This window comes from Haliotis asinina, chromosome 1, assembly GCF_037392515.1.
Source record: "Haliotis asinina isolate JCU_RB_2024 chromosome 1, JCU_Hal_asi_v2, whole genome shotgun sequence".
In the NCBI taxonomy this organism is placed as follows: domain Eukaryota; kingdom Metazoa; phylum Mollusca; class Gastropoda; order Lepetellida; family Haliotidae; genus Haliotis; species Haliotis asinina.
In genome coordinates this window covers 20,971,670-20,981,898 of record NC_090280.1, presented here as the reverse complement: position 1 = coordinate 20,981,898, position 10,229 = coordinate 20,971,670, and the positions used below count along the sequence as shown (strand labels likewise).

Here is a 10,229-nt window from a genome sequence, read left to right as displayed (position 1 = left end):
CATCACCATCAACAAAATCAACTTCAAATTTCAGATAGTGTCCAACAACCTTGGCATGCTCAAAATAGCTGTGGAATTGTTTTCATCATGAGACTTAACGTACATCTCCTGGGGATCATCTGACAAATAAATATGTGCAAAAGTTCTCAATAAAATTCTATCATAAAGAGCCCCCACATTAATCAAACCACGACCTCCTGAATGGATTGGCATATATAAACGATTAACAGAGGAGCGAGGGTGGTGTGCTCTGTTATCAGACATGATCCTTCTGGTCAGGCAATCAAGACTCTCGATGTCTTGTTCCGTCCAATCCAATAGGAAAGGACTGGCACAGCAAAATAATTGGTGGCTTTCGAGCATTAAGCTCTGTACTCCAGAATTTCTTTAAACGACATTTATACTCGGCTTGTAGAAGTAGTAGTAAAACGCATACATTTCGTTCTTTGGAGTAGGATGGGCCGCATGTACTGACTTGAACTGAACTGAACTGTATTCACAGCCTTTTCTTATCATGGATTTTATGACAGACGTAATTTGAACATTCCTTGTAACTGTTAACATACAGCAGTTTGGTTTGTTTTCTGTCATATAGACCTAATGCAATAATAAATTTCAGTACAAGTATTAATGGTTTTGTAAGATCCTTTGGTAATATTCCCTATCATATTTCGTCTTACTGAGATAACGTAAAGTGCAACTTGTGTATTGTAACCGAATTATATTCAGTTATTGGGGTTTTGTACATAAATAGCCTCAGTGACTTCCAACAATTACTGCCACAGTTGACACATAACCCCCGGTCTCAGGGAAGCTAAGTTTGACGTCGTTGTTGTGTTGGTGCAGAAGGTTGCTGGGGACGTTGTACTCAAACACCTCCCACACAGTGTCTTCACCAGGGCCGCTATGAGTCTGCAGAGTGTAAAAGGACGTCAAGGTGTGAGAGTTCACAGCCACTGCCTTGACTTTCTGATGGGGAGACTTTATGCTGAAACTGACACCAACTCTCAGACGAACAAAGTCAAGGTTGTCAATACTCGGAATATTTACTTTAACTTCGACGACGGTGTTGTGAATGGGGACAACCATGTCGGTGGAGTAGTATGTTTTCTGGGTCACAGTGGGAGCATGGGCGAAGCTGTGGCTTGTGTGGAACTGGAAGTAACAACTCGCCTCAGCAGGAACGGTGACCATGGAATTACTGACGTGAACTGGCTGGTTTGTAGCTAACGTTGCCTTCTTCTGTGCATTCAGATATTCACAAGTGGACTTTCCACTTGTCGGATGAAACCAACCCTTGTCAAAAGAAAGCTTCACATGACTTGGCCTTTGGTCATAGTTATGTAGGAGAATGGTGAGACTGCCGTTGCGTTGATCAACTAAAACGTGAGGTACAATCTTTCTCTCAGCATTATGGAATTGACTGTCTACTCGCAAATACGTCATTGTGTCATAGAAATTCTTCCAGAACTTGAAAGCTTGGGCAATGTCCCTCTCCTTGTGGGTCTTGTCAAGAATGCTATAGTTAATACTTGCTTGCCCAAGTCGAGCAAAAAGGCTTATGTGAGCAAAAAGGCTACCACTTTTCTCATGGCATCCCGACGTTGTAGGAAGGTGAATATTTGGGCATTGTGTTGATAAATATATGCCCAGTCAAGGAAGGTGGATGGTTTCTGTACATCAAGGCCTGATACTGGACCGAGGCCAAATTCACTCACAATGATGTCCAACAATTTATTTTTCTTCTTATGCGAGTAGCTCTCAATTAGATCCAACAGTCCGAAAAGCTTAGCTTCGGAACTCCCATGGAAATGGTGTGAGTCTCCATTTACATCCAAACTTGCATAGGAATGAAACGAGAAAAAATCTAAATGGTCGAGACCCATGTCCAAAAAGTCGGCATACCGTTTCCAATTCCTAAAGTCATAACGGTCAAACAGAATGGAAGCTCCGGTTAACGTTGGACCACCAACCCTCATATTGGGATATTTTGCCTTGATTTTCTGTGAAACCGCCTGGTGAAATATGATAAAGGTTGTCCAGTTCATGTTCTTCCATTGACTTTCGGGTTCATTAATGACTTCAAAGAACTTAGGTGATTGTCCTTTGGTTCCTTTGTTGACTGCGTCGACCAGCAGGAAGACGAACTCAGCTGCAGCATCGATGTTGTTGGGGAAGAATCCGTGGTGTGCAGAGGTGTCCATCCAGTGAGGCCAATACAAACCTTAACATAAATAATCAAGGCTGTGATTTAGGGTTCTCCTATTTCTCTTTCCTCTTTCAACAGTTGAATTCTCTCATTTCAACAGGCAATCATTCAATATATGACACTGATACAGTGCCACCGTTAAAAAAACATTTGAGAAATGGTTATAGAACTGGTGTGAATACGTAGATTGAAAAGTACGTAACCCATTAATTTATGCACATGGAACTTTCGACAGTGCTATCTAATGCATTTTATCATAGTGACTTAGCTGTCGATGATGGTGATATGTCAATCCTGCCATTGTTTAGTAGAACACATTTTAGGCCTTGAAAAACAAGACAAATGTTTTTCACCCATAGGAGAAACAAAATTAGTTGACTTTTGTGTCATGAAACCTCCAAAACATGTAATTTCAGTAAAAGCATATATCATCGCCCATGCGTCAAATGTTTCTCACCCATGGGCGAGATTTTTTAATGTCACTCTGAAGTAGCCTCATTAAGTCAGTATGAGTTGAATTTTGTATGTGTAACATAACATAGTATAACATAATATATACATTCATTTACAACCTCAAAAAACATGAATTCTGATTTTATAGTTGTTTAATTATGGTTTATATTTTTCATCCTTAGCATTTATTCTTAACAACTTTACGTTTACTTTTGTCAAATCCATGGTGGAGGGTTTCTGGACTTTTGTGACGTATCTCTGTCTTGTCGTTTAGTTGTATAATGCGTGTGTATATGCCATCCGTTTTATCTATAGACGGAAGGAACACTTTCAATGGGACATAGATGTCAGCTTGGTCACTGGTTAATGTCACTTTGTTGTCAGTCGACCTATCCCGACACACGAACACACCTCGGTATGTTTAAAGAGTCCAGCATAGACAGCAAGATCCGTCACTATGTCAGCATCAGTGTACCAGGACAATTCAAATCAACAGTGTTGGCATTTCTCACGCACACAGCATACAAATTAACATACTTCCGACTACAGAGGAATAGTATGACATGGCACGGGGGTATGATGTTCCACGAGTCATTTCTCCACCCATTTATTTATACAGATGTAAATGTTGAAATACCTTTTATTTCCATATCCATTCATGACGTTTAAGTAATTGCTGCTGATTTTATTTTGATTGGACTCAAAGTACTTTGGGTCAGGATAGCCCTTGTTGTGGGGGTCTTCCGGTGCCTGCCATGAAACATGATGGAAGGTTAGATAGTCATTAGGCGTGTCTGAAATGAGACAATAAGTTTGGTAATCTGATGAACTTAAGGATTAACAGGATTCGAACCTCCTTTCAAAGGTCTGCGGCACACAACACTGGATGATGGATGTGTTGATGAATGTGAATGGATGAGGGATTGAATCAGTAGTGAGTGAGTGAGTGTAGTTTTACGCCATACTCAGCAACATTTCAGCTGTATGGCAGCGGTGATCAACAGCATAACCATCGATCTGCACAACTGGGAACCGATGACATGTGTCAACCAACTCAGCGAGCATGACCACCCGGTACCATTAGTTGCCTCTTACGACAAGCATAGTCGCCTTTTATAGGTTGCTGAAGACCTATTCTACCCGGGACCTTCACGGGTCGTATTAGTAGTAGGATGGGTGGGAGTGTGGGATGAGTGATGGAAATGCCCTTCGAGGTTTAGCTTTTGAGCATGTACATCTCGAGTGAATGAGTAAGTTTGGTTTGAAGCTGCTATGGACATTTGTATAGTTATGTTACGATGAACTATGTCAATGTGTTTTCAGTTTCAAGAACCTGGCAGGTAGCCCTCGATGCTGGTCATGACGAGGTGTCTAACGGCACACTGTCAAGTACAGCTGAGCGAGTTACATTTTTCATCGCTTTGGTGCATACAATAAAGGAATAGGAATAGGAACATTAAATGAAACGGTGCATGGGTTACGCTAAGTCTCACACAGCAATTCACAATGGAGAAATACGCCCCAGGCACTCAGGAAGTCTATGGTAAACATTCCTACTCGTCCTTTTCGTATTCCTGGACATGTGAACAATAAAACCTGTTCGTGGGAATCATCAAAGTCTAAAGTCGAAAACGTGCCTCATTTTGAACATTTCTGCCACCTCAAGCCACCACGCTTTGACGTAAGTGATATATTCGTCCTTGCGGCTTAAAACACAGCGCACTCACTAGCTCACTTAACAGAAGTCACATACCAATTCATTCTGAAGATTCAGAAACAATATAACGTGTCTTACCTTCTCAAATAACCCATTTCCCAAATCTCTGTTCAACCATCTGGCTGCTGTTGCGCCAACCCCCTTGATAAGAGGAATAGTTGTTGAGCTGTCCAATCCATTCTTACCATTCCATCGCCCATGGTTGAAATGAGTAACATTGCCAATCTTTAGGATTTCAGGATAAATGGACACGGTGTAGTCACACGCTGCACTTGATACAATACACGCGAACATTGCCAGCCATTTCATACCTGATGCTATCAGTAAAGATACAGGAAAACAGGAGAATCAGTGACAATAGGGTGACGAGGCTCTATCTTACATACATATATATGAAAGAATGTTGTTATCTTCTCGGTTCCACAATCCCAATTTCTGTGTAGATATAAACTTTGTAACCTCAAAAATATACAGTGAGACTTAAAGATGGGTGTATTTAAATCTGAAAGGATATATTTTGTGAGGAATGCTAGTGTTTAGACTGTTTAAAACAGAAGCTGTTTTTTAAGAACCCAGTTGAATATTATAACTTTTGAAATATTACAACACCTCTAACACTAGATTCATTTTGTTGTCTTACATCCAAATTGTCTTCGAATGAGTTCTCCGACGGAGCTGCCTACCCTGATAATCGTGTGAAACTTCATAATATTGTTGTTAGTTTACATTCAGTGAAAGGTATTGTGGGAATCCGTGGAAAGAAAGTGTTAGAGGTAGTAATCTAAGAATTATTATCAGTGCTGATTAAACTTCAAAATTCTTATCCCTCTAACACTTGAGTAGCCGAATCCCACATAGGCCTGGAGGGCCAAGAGCGCCCCTGACTAGACAGGAAAGACAACCATTTAACTTAAAAAATCTAGATGCTCTTACAAAAAGATCAGCGTTTGGCTGTTGTCACAACACTCGAGAACGTATCGTGCAGCTATATGTAGTGGACAATGGCGTAGTTCTGGGTTAATGATTGCTCAGATGATGACACAGCGAGTTCGGAAGACGTCACGATGATATCACTTCCGGTCCGTATTCAAATCATTCAAATAGGAACAATATCTATCCCCGACTGGATATGACTGTCTTCGCATATTAGTACCCTTTGAGGTGTTAGACTCACCTTTCGGTAGCAAATGGGGATAAACCAGTGTCCGGTAAACCCCTATATCGCACAGGAGCTGGGGATAGGATATAGAACACGCCTTGTCCAAGGCAGGCTTCTGATTCTTGGCCAGGAACTCAGATAATGCCCTGATTGAGAAATATGTTTAGGGAATGTAATACATCTGGCATCGCCTGTTTATTGCTCTGAAACCTTTGACAGGACAGTGTGGAAAAAATCCAATAAAATAGTGAGTGAGTTTAGTTTTACGTCGAACTTAGCAATATTCCAGCTATATGGCGACGGTCTGTAAATAATCGAGTCTGGACCAGACAGTCCGGTGATCAACAACATGAGCATCGATCTGCGCAATGGGGAACCGATGACATGTGTCAACCAAGTCAGCTAGTCTGACCACCCGATCCCGTTAGTCGCCTCTTACGACAAGCATAGTCACCTTTTATGGCAAGCATGGGTTGCTGAAGGCCTATTCTACCCCGGGACCTTCACGGGTCTCCAATAAAATACCAAACAAATCAATTTCATAGCTATTCGGTGTTTTGGAATATCCTCAAGTTGCAGTGACTGCAGCATGCCTGTGTAGGGTCCTTTCCCATATGTATTTCCTTGGATAGTTACGACTGATGCAAGTGCTTTCAGTAGCTCAATGCAGAATGTGTAAGTTGTCGTTAAATGTATTAGAAATTTTACAGTCAGATATTTTATACGTTCTGTGAACTGATTCTCCACTGCTGAATCTACCTCACTTGTAGTCATATACAGCAGATTTCAAAGGTCTAGCTGATTGTGTAAAGGATCAGGAAACTCCTTTTGAAAATGACCCGTGAAGGTGCTTGCTTGTTATAAAAGGCGACTATGCTTGTCGTAAAAGGCGACTAACGGGATCAGGTGGTCACGCTCGCTGACTTGGTTGACACATGTCATCGGTTCCCAATTGTGCAGATCGATGCTCATGTTGTTGGCGTAAGTCCACAAACATTCAAAGTAACGTTTTTAATCGTAGAATAAGTGTCTTTTTACTGTATGGCTAGATTTCCCAAATTGCTGACGACTGAGGGGATGATGTAAATCCAGCTATGGTCCATGCAGGTAGCAAAAGTAGTGTAAGTCCCCATGGTCCCTAGTATGGTGATATACCTTCAGTTGTTAGCAATCTATAGCCTATTTTTATATTGTATTGTCCTCTATAGATAAACTGTTTAAGGTATAATTACTGGTTTTAAATTCTTTTCTGTGGTATTCCAGTTGTATTACTGTCCTTTGTGGACAGATTTTTATAATACACATGTATTCCATTTCAGTGTTATGTTCCCGTCACGATATGGCTGAAATATTGCCGATGTGACGTTAAATATTAACTCACTCACTCATGTTGTTGGTCACTGGATTGTCTGGTCCAGCCTCGATTATTTACAGACCGCCGCCATAGAGCTGGAATATTGCTGAGTGCTTCGTAAAACTAAACTCACTCACCCTTTGAAAATTTCTTTGGCAATAGATGACATTGGATTGTTTAAACACATATATGCAGAGTTGTTGTAGATTGCAATGCTGACTTTGACTGTCTGGGAGGTGTAGGCCACTGAGGATGGTCTATCAGTAGTGACAAAAGGTCTGGGAACCATGATTATGTACATATGCTGGTGCCGCCGTGAACATTGTGACATGATGGCTCCTGGTGTCGGGTAGGGCTTGTGGAATAAGGACAACCTTTCCTTCCCCAGATCTATGTGAGATTGTCTCCATCTAATCTGATCGCTATGTGCCTGCGGACGTGGAGATGAAGCATCCATTATGTGGCGCCACCCAATCCGTTATATATTTAAAGAGGGAGGGAGAGAAAGAGAGTGAGAGAGAGAGAGAGAGAGAGAAAGAGAGAGACCAAACCACTAACGACAACCATACCATATTGTGCAATTCCGACGTGGATTCCATTATTTGGTGCCAAACATTTAATACTATGTCGAGTATTCAAGAATAGCTCCACTGTGATAACTGAGTAAGTGCCTTCAAATGGCACTATTACGTTTATTTCAAAGTGTCAAGTCATGACAATAGCAGAATAAAATGCATGACTTATAAACATTCGCGAGTCCTAGTTTTAAGTGCTATGGTTCGTTATTTCTCACACCGAAATTTTTGGTTTTGGTGTATTTTTGACGATATGATTGGATTACAGCGGAACCAGTTTGACATTGTATGCTCCCGTGACCCGCAAACAGTAGTCGATGAACTCTACCAATGAAAGTTTTTCAGTATCATTTAATTGAATTTTTGTTCATATTAGGATTAGGCCCATCACTATATTCTACACTGAATATGAAGATAGCAAATATATAATTACGATGCATGGTGGTGCCAGTTTGTTTTTTTCACATGGTCCGACGCAACAACGCTTGCAAACATCAGCCACGACAACAGGTGCGCGGATATGGGCGTGCCATTTGTGTTTCAAAATAACATTCATGCTTTTCTTTTTATGACGATATAGTGCAGTGGCATCTGCACGACATATATCTTTTATAAACTAAAATATATTTTCAGTTGTAGTTTCACATGAAATTGGGAATGATTTGATAAATATTGTGTTCATATTACATGTATGCAAAAATTATATGTCTCACTTTAGAGCTAGTTGAACTACATTCATAATTTTATGTAATAAAATAACGTTCTTGCTGAATATTTATTATAGATTTTGTCAATGGTCTGTTTCAGCTGGTTACAAAACAAGAAACGTCAAGAACAGTCTTTCTTGAATAACAAAATGCCAAGACCTTCGTTTCGGAAGCATTTGATAAATGTCTTTGCCACATACATATGGCAATGAAAAATTCCAAATTGAAATTTTAATGAAATAGCTCAAAACTGGACAACAAATAAACACTTTCTGCAGAGCTCAAAATTAGGAAAAGAAATCTGTTTGCCCCTTGTGCCACCTTATATGATTGCCTTGAAGCCTCAGACTAACACAGGTTGCAGTTCTTGCTCAACAGTTTATTATCTGTCACTTGAGGTTTTGATATTCCATATTCACATCACTACAACAAATTCATTGTGGGTCTAGCATGATAATTTTATATTACTTCATAAAAGTTAATGACATGAAAAAATGAGTCTCTCTTTCAATCACTGTCAGTGTAATCAATGCTCCAAGACAGATCAGGATCATCAGTCAATTTCCCAAATGAAGTCTGTTTTTAACAGTAAAATATGAACATGGACAGTGTGCAAGTAGGTGTAAATGTGAGGTTACATTTTGCACATAGGCTGTACAAGTCCGATTTCTAAATGTTGTATCGAGCCACGCATTGAGTCACATGACGGGGTTTTTTTTCATAAATATGCACACATGTCAAACAATCTGATCTGAAAAAATACAATACAGCAGGTAGAATTACAGTTCGAAAGCGCTGTTTTTGAAGTAACAGAATTATTTCAATTTTGCTCCAACTTCATGAACAAAAGATGTGCTGTTCAGCTGTTTTAATGTCTAAGACAAATACTGATTTTGAGTGAGAAGCATTCACACAGACGATGACAATTTGTGTTAAGCAGTCAGTAATCCTTATGAAATCCATTTACGTGACATACTTACACTAGCTCTGGTTTCGTTTGTGTCTGCAAAAGGAAAAATATTTCATTCCTGACCTCTTCAGTCATCAAAAGTGTCCTTCTTGTAATGATATACACTGGACAATATGATGTTGTTGGTATGGCACAATGACATTTTATAATTTCTACGCGTGAAAAAAAATCGACCGCGAAAATCATTGACTTCGGACTTGTTAAAATATAGATCAACGCACCGGTGGCTAACTTGAGGTGGAAAAATACCACAACACAAGCAACAAATGACAACTGCTATTGAACACAAATAACAGTAAACAACTGAAGATGATGGAAAGGTTAATTTTGGTATGTAGTATGGATCTTACAGGAATCAATTTATAAATTGTGTCAATAGTCATTTTCCAACTCGTGTATCCTTACCTCCACGTGTGCCATGCCGTGTACGTGCTTCCGGTTTCATCAAGGGTGGGTGCAATTACAAATATTGTGATACTGTCTCATGATCTGCATTATTTAGGTATTGATCATGAGTCGTTTTCCTCCAGTGTATATGAGTTCAGATTCTGCTTATGAATGCGTATTTTCAAACGTGTCTTGTCACTTAAAAACGCCCATACGCGTCACCTACGGCTGTCAACATTGTCAATGTTGGAAGGTTTATCTAACAATATCAAAATAAACTCGCTAAATATGGTTATTTCTGTATAAAGACAATAACGTTTACCTCATCACGCCATGTAATTAATTCCCGAGAAAATAGATCTATCAAATATAACTCGCACATTCTTTCGGCATCACGATGCATGTGGAGTTGATTGTTTCTCGCCCATGCCATGATCGTTGCTATTCGCCCAATCGAAGCAGCTAACATCAAATCCAGAACATATTTTCATCCATGATAAAGCGCCAGGGTTTTGTAACACTAATGCAGCTGAAAACTCAATATTATTGTAAAAGAGACATTTGTTCTGCTGAGTGAGAACTCATCTTTCGTACCTGTTTTTACCCAAGGTCTTTTGTCAGCAAAAAACCGCAGCTGCACTATTAAACCCATTGTGATTTTTGCTTTGTTTTGTTCCCATATTGGATGGTATTTTGCC

The 10,229-nt window shown here is 39.9% G+C and overlaps 1 pseudogene; it reads right to left on the bottom strand.

Annotated features, from left to right (window-relative positions):
* Positions 1–756: 756 nt before the first annotated feature.
* Positions 757–4,688, bottom strand: LOC137274010 (uncharacterized; annotated as a pseudogene).
* Positions 4,689–10,229: the final 5,541 nt, after the last annotated feature.